Source organism: Sinocyclocheilus rhinocerous, unplaced genomic scaffold (assembly GCF_001515625.1).
Source record: "Sinocyclocheilus rhinocerous isolate Xijiao unplaced genomic scaffold, SAMN03320098_v1.1 scaffold1053, whole genome shotgun sequence".
Taxonomy (NCBI): domain Eukaryota; kingdom Metazoa; phylum Chordata; class Actinopteri; order Cypriniformes; family Cyprinidae; genus Sinocyclocheilus; species Sinocyclocheilus rhinocerous.
Window position 1 is genome coordinate 1455922 of NW_015638958.1, and position 7421 is coordinate 1463342.

The following is a 7421-nucleotide window of genomic DNA, read 5'->3' on the forward strand; positions in this document are numbered from 1 at the left end:
ATTACATACCTTTCTATCAAAGTTATCTAACATTATCAAGCTGAATTTGTTCTGACACAGTTTAACTCTGAGTTCTTGTCATATTTTATTACCATTTTCTAAACTATAGCGAATAAACTGTGATAATGTGAGAAATGATGAAGGTGTCTGAATACATTATGGTTTGACTGTATCTATTTGATAAATGAAGTTAACAAATTAACATTATACATACTCTTTTGGTTTCTGTACCTGTAGGATTTGGAAATGTTGAGTTTATCTTTAAAGGACTTCTGGAAGGGATCACTTGCCCTGGTGGGCTGGTCAGAACCCAGGAACTCAGTCAACAACAGTTCTTTCTTTGATGACTTTACTCTGCTATGGAGCATGTAATAGGTGTGGTCTGTACAAAGATAACAAATACAATAAAGTGAATAATACAAACTTCAAATCCAATAATTTGACATTATCAATATTACTGGAAATAAGTGAAATGCTACAGCTCAATGGATTGCCATATTAGCAAAGAAGCAGGAATGGGGGCCCTTGGCTCCATCTGTTGGGCTTAGCAAGGTCCTTTAGAGTCTTTCCTCGTGTAAGGTCGTCCGCTGGATTTTGAACTGAATCCACGTATCGCCAGGTGGTGGTGTTGGTAAGCTCGTGGATTTCAGCCACTCTGGTACCGACGAAAACTTTGAAATGGCAAGACTCTGACTGAATCCAAGACAGCACTGTAGTGGAGTCTGTCCAGAGAACTGCGTGGCGAAGTGGCAATGTTAACTCTTTCTGCAACTGGGTTTTTAGCTGTGCACCAGTTACCGCAGCACAGAGCTCCAAGCGGGGTATTGACAGGACTCTTTTTGGTGCTACTCTAGAGCGTGCCAGTACGAATGACAGATGGATCTTACCCAGCTGATCTTCAGTGTGCAGGTAGGCGACTGCTCCATATGCACTCTCTGAAGCATCGCTGAACACATGAAGGTCTGTAATAGATCTCGTTTGATCTACTGAAGCTGGTACATATGATCTTGGGAAACTGATCTTGTGAAGAAACTGCAGCTCACTTTCCCCATTTGTTCCAGCTCTGGACTAAGGCTTGGGGAAGTTGGGTATCATCCCAGCTGTGCTGCTTGTTCCAAAGTTGTTGGACCAGTACCTTAGCCATCGTAGTATATGGGAGGATATATCCTAAGGGGTCGTACTGGCTTGCTAACAGTAGAAATAAAGCGATTATAGAATTTCACGGCAGATATACATAACACGCATGTAAACAGGCGCTGGTTATGCACGCTCAATCAATCAAAAATAATTACCATAGCTGCAAATGCCGGCAAGATTACAACTTAATCTCAATATTAAGCATAATTTAACAAGAACAACTCACTTTACAGGATGCACGCACACATATTACACCTGGATTTGGATCGGCTCGCATCTCTTCTCTCAAACTTTGCTGGGCAATCTTAAAATGGCCACAAGTCTTAAAAGGGCAACAAGTCTTAAAGGGGCAACAAGTTTTAAAGGGGCCACGCACGCAAGCCGTTTGTACAGCCACCCCCGAATTGTGATCAATTTGACACTTGAGAATGTTGCGTGTGTGTTACTGATGCTGCGTTGGGTGTATTGGGCTCCTCTGTATCATCTTCTGGGATGGGGGGTAGGGCCACAAGTCGAGCTACGGGTCTAGTCTCGGACATCCACTGATCTCACTTGTGAGTCTTGACTGGGGTGCGCCTGGACTACTTTTGCCAATAGGCCAATGTGCTCTGGGCTGTTGGGGATCCATTATCATGACTATCGTGCCTGTGGTTAGATTAGGGAATGTATGGTGCCATTTCTGTCTGACTTGCAAGTTCGGAAGGTAATGGCGACTCTCTGAAGCATCGCTGAACACATGAAGGTCTGTAATAGATCGCGTTTGATCTACTGAAGCTGGTACATATGATCTTGGGAAACTGATCTTGTGAAGAAACTGCAGCTCACTTTCCCATTTGTTCCAGCTCTGGACTAAGGCTTGGGGAAGTTGGGTGTAACAAAGTTCATAGTTCGGGAAGCAGGAGGCGGGAACCGGCGAATGTTCAAAGAACACTTTAATAAAATAAACAAACCGAGCTACGGGTCTAGTCTCGGACATCCACTGATCTCACTTGTGAGTCTTGACTGGGGTGCACCTGGACTACTTTTGCCAATAGGCCAATGTGCTCTGGGCTGTTGGGGATCCATTATCATGACTATCGTGCCTGTGGTTAGATTAGGGAATGTATGGTGCCATTTCTGTCTGACTTGCAAGTTCGGAAGGTAATGGCGGATAAAGGAGGACCAGAAGTGGTCAGCTAACACTTGAGAGTGTCTCCAACGGCGACGACTCAAGCCCTCTTCTTTAGGGTATATGATTATAGGTAGGGAGTTGTCTAGCCGCCCCGTGAGAAGAAGGTTGGGTGTTACTGGATCGGGATCAGCCACGTTACAAGACACATACCCGAGGGGTCTGGAATTAAGGATGTTCTCGTATCATCCCAGCTGTGCTGCTTGTTCCAAAGTTGTTGGACCAGTACCTTAGCCATCGTAGTATATGGGAGGATATATCCTAAGGGGTCGTACTGGCTTGCTAAAACTTTATAAATAATCCTCATGGTGGGAGCACCATGATCGATGGGCCGGTGACGGTAAGTCAGGACGTCTGCCGGGCAATTCCAACTAAGGCCCAATGTGGACTCCTGGACATCAGTCTTTTCATGAGCTAGCCAGAGTTCAAACCCATCCGATCTGGTTTCAGGTGGAAGATGCTTAATGACAACTGGCATATTGCTGGCCCATTGCCTCAATTCAAAGCCTCCTTCAGCTAATAGCCCCCTCAGATTGTCAACTAATTGCTTAGCCTCCTCTGGTGATGGCAAGCTCTGCAAGCAATTGTCAACGTAAAAGCATCGTTCTATGGAGAACCTCACGTCATCGTCCGGTTGGCTATGGTCCCTTACGTGCCGCTGTAAGGCAAAGGTCGCACAGCAAGGGCTGCACGTTGTCCCGAATGGCAGAACTTGCCATTCAAAGACATCAGGGGTCCCCTTTTCCTTGGAGTCACGCCAGATAAACCGAAGAAGGGGTCTATCTTCGGGAAGAAGGCGGACCTGGTGAAACATGCCCCGGATATCTGCACTGATGGCGACTGCATGCTCACGGAATCTGAGTAAGACCCCCAGGAGAGATGAACCCAAGGTGGGGCCAGCGAGGAGTGAATCATTTAAGCTGAGACCATTAAACTGAAAGGAGCAATCAAAACCTGGAATGCTTCGCACAGTTCCCGTTCCCCACCTCAGAAATTTGTTCCTTGGTTCGAATGTAATTCTACTGGGGAACCTCTATGTGCAATAAACCTCCGAAGTGACATCAAAAAGGAATCGGTGTCCAAGCTGTTCAGCAGGTCTATGTGTACGGCTCGTGTGGTAAGACACTTGTAGAGGATTCCCCACCTCTTTTCTACTCGTCGACCAATCTTTACAAGAAAGGGGCCGAAGCAATCCATACCGGTCGAATGAAAGGCTGGCTTGTAGAAGCGCAAGCGTGCCAAAGGAAGGTCTGCCATTTTGGGAAAGGTAGGTTTGGCTCTCAGTCTTTGACATTCCGTACAGGCATGCTGTAAGATGCGGATGGCCGCTCTTCCTCTTAGCACCCAGAACTGTCTCCTTATTTCTGCAAACAACCGATCAGGGCCTGGATGGCAGAGTCTTTCATCAAAATCTTGAAGAAGCAATTTCACAGCTGGATGTCTAGAGTCTAGTACGATTGGATGTTTCAGGTTGGGATTTAAGGTCTCTGCATGTCTTAACCTACCACCAACCCAGATTAGATTGGTGGATGTGTCATATTCTGGAGTTAAGGTGAGTAAGCGGCTATTATGTTGAAGAGCCTTGCCTGATTTCAACCGTTGTAATTCCCCAGGGAAATTCTCACTTTGCACCTTCTGGAGTATGTATGTCTCTGCTGTTTGGTAAGTGTTTGCTGTAGGTTCTCCTGATTCTCCAGCCGCTATTATGGCACACCATGTGATGTGGAATAAACCAGCACTCACCATCTCCTTCTCTTTCTTCTGGACTGAGCCTTCTGATTGCTCCTGACTGAACCAATTTCTGGATTTCGGAGGAATAAGCGTCAGCTTGTTGCGGGTCTCTGGCAAGTTTTCTCTCAGTACTTCGTAGGCGTGGCATAACTGCTTCCATAGTGGTGTGAAGATGGGGCATGTCACTTTTTCGTAACAAGGGTGTTGCATACCGGCATATTCCATCCACCTCTACGCGAACTGTTTTGGCTTCCAGTAGTTCAACGGCCCTTTGGTCCTGCTTTGACCCTGTGCACTCCCTTTCATTCTGAAAGGGCAAAACATCCACTTGCCACAGCCTATTAACATTCTTGACAGTTCTGTGGTGCTGGGGGGAAGGGATATGTAGAGACACTCTTTCGGCTTGAGTCGCTGCTCCAACAGGCTGGTAGGGCCCTGCAATGTCCAGCCTAGTTTGGTTCTTATTGCAGCGGGACCACCCGGTGGACCAAGTCTTACCGGCTCAATTGGTGAGATCATGTGAGTTTGATCTGCACCAACAAGGATGAGAGGTTTAGCCTTTTCGAAGCACTGTAATGGTAGTCCAGCCAAGTGTTTGTACTGCTTCTGCAGCTTGGAAATTGGGTACGAGTGGTCAATGAGATCAAGCTGTGGCGCAGTAAAGGCTCTGGATATGAGATATCGCTTCTTCGGATTGGAGTATGGAGAAATGTGGAATGAGACTGAAGCCCCCTCAAGGGTTTGCACATCATGACGGATTGTTCTCAGAGCTAAATTTCTTCAGTACCTCTCAAGCCAAGTTTCTGTGCTGCTTCTGGCAGAAGCATTGTACGCTCAGAACCGTCATCGAGGATTGCGAATGGTGTCATATTCTGGAGTTAAGGTGAGTAAGCGACTATTATGTTGAAGAGCCTTGCCTGATTTCAACCATTGTAATTCCTCAGGGAAACTCTCACTTTGCACCTTCTGGAGTATGTATGTCTCTGCTGTTTGGTAAGTGTTTGCTGTAGGTTCTCCTGATTCTCCAGCCGCCCCATGTAGCTCCTGTGCAATGGCCTTCACCAGTTCTGTCCAGGTCTTGTACTCACTGCCAAATTGTTTGTCTACAGCTACAACTCCACAGAATGCAGATTTCTTGAGCTCAGACTTGTCGATCTCGGGGCACTCTGTAGGGTTTGTTGGCCAGTTCGCTGAGGAAAGAAGCAGGAATGGGGGCCCTTGGCTCCATCTGTTGGGCTTAGCAAGGTCCTTTAGAGTCTTTCCTCGTGTAAGGTCGTCCGCTGGATTTTGAACTGAATCCACGTATCGCCAGGTGGTGGTGTTGGTAAGCTCGTGGATTTCAGCCACTCTGGTACCGACGAAAACTTTGAAATGGCAAGACTCTGACTGAATCCAAGACAGCACTGTAGTGGAGTCTGTCCAGAGAACTGCGTGGCGAAGTGGCAATGTTAACTCTTTCTGCAACTGGGTTTTTAGCTGTGCACCAGTTACCGCAGCACAGAGCTCCAAGCGGGGTATTGACAGGACTCTTTTTGGTGCTACTCTAGAGCGTGCCAGTACGACGGAAGTAAGGAATGGTGGGGGATGGACCTTTGTAATATTTCTCTGTCAGATCCACAGGTGCCACGGGAGGTGACACATTATAGGAAGCCATCCTGTGTTGTTCAGGATAAAGATGTCCTGGTTGTTTATGTGCATACGGAGGACCTATCTGTCGGGCAGGATACTGGCCATACCTGAGCTGGTTATCATACGAACTTGGATAGCTGAAATCCCTAGTCTGCTCAACTGAAGTGAGTCTAGGGGTAATGCTTGCCGCACTGATTAATATTTTCTGGCTCATCATATGCAACAGGTGGAGGAGGCTCTGGCCAGCCTTCATCACCCGCATCCGCTGCATGGTGAAATTTAACGGATGGATGGTCAGACCGGGTGTTGGACATAGATAAAGGCCTTTGCAGACTACAGGCTCTGTCTAAAAGCTGAATCAGCTCATCTTTGGCTGTCTCAATCCGTTTAAGGTCAGCTTGTATGGCCTGCTGTGTTTCACGAAGCTTTAAATTCTCCTCTGAGATCCTTTGTAACTTTAGGGAGCTAGCATCTGATATATCGCTCTGGTATCCATCAACTTCATCACCAAGGGGAACGAACTCTGCATTGGATTCAAACTGTAGTTCTCGGTTTGAATATTGTGGTGATGTCTGATGGGCAGGACTGGAAATGTGCTGCTGCAGAAGACTTGGAAGGTCACGATGCTTATCCCTGACCGTCAGCCTCGAAGGGGAAGAAAAGGTAGGTAAACTGTGTGCTCTCTTAGGCTTTGCAGCAGATGTTCCAACCTGTGATGAAGAGTAATCATCATCAGATGACTCCACTGGTTGTTCTCTCGTACTAATTGGTGACGCTGATTTACGGAAGCTCTGCAAGTCCACCTCATAGTCTTGTAAATAGGCTGGACGACGCTTTGGGCGAACCAAGGGATTTACTGGTTCAGAACTGGCTGACATCTTAATCCAGAGAAGTGATCATCCGGCTCGAAGGACCATTTGTAGGATTTGGAAATGTTGAGTTTATCTTTAAAGGACTGTGGAAGGGATCACTTGCCCTGGTGGGCTGGTCAGAACCCAGGAACTCAGTCAACAACAGTTCTTTCTTTGATGACTTTACTGTGCTATGGCGCATGTAATAGGTGTGGTCTGTACAAAGATAACAAATACAATAAAGTGAATAATACAAACTTCAAATCCAATAATTTGACATTACTATCAATATTACTGGAAATAAGTGAAATGCTACAGCTCAATGGATTGCCATATTAGCATCTGAATAGGCCATTTAACCACAATCTTCATTAACACACTTATACTTGCAATTCACAATAGACAGATGAACTAAAACAATAATCTATCTCAACGTAGAACATGAGAACAGTAGAAATAAAGCGATTATAGAATTTCACGGCAGATATACATAACACGCATGTAAACAGGCGCTGGTTATGCACGCTCAATCAATCAAAAATAATTACCATAGCTGCAAATGCCGGCAAGATTACAACTTAATCTCAATATTAAGCATAATTTAACAAGAACAACTCACTTTACAGGATGCACGCACACATATTACACCTGGATTTGGATCGGCTGGCATCTCTTCTCTCAAACTTTGCTGCGCAATCTTAAAATGGCGACAAGTCTTAAAAGGGCAACAAGTCTTAAAGGGGCAACAAGTCTTAAAGGGGCCACGCACGCAAGCCGTTTGTACAGTACCCAATATTTAAAACATTTACAAATGCAATAAAAATATTGGTATCGGTACTCGGTATCGGCAAGTACCAAAAATAAAAGTATCGGTATCGGGCGAGTACTGAAAAAAGTGGTATCGG

General features: G+C 45.9%; 1 long non-coding RNA gene across 1 annotated transcript; it reads right to left on the reverse strand.

The window, feature by feature from the left end:
* Positions 1-6685: 6685 nt before the first annotated feature.
* LOC107750388 (uncharacterized) lies at positions 6686-7214 on the reverse strand. Its single transcript, XR_001641139.1, has 2 exons — positions 7136-7214; positions 6686-6732 (listed from the first exon to the last, which is right to left on the reverse strand). It is a non-coding gene; the product is annotated as an uncharacterized LOC107750388 (long non-coding RNA).
* Positions 7215-7421: the final 207 nt, after the last annotated feature.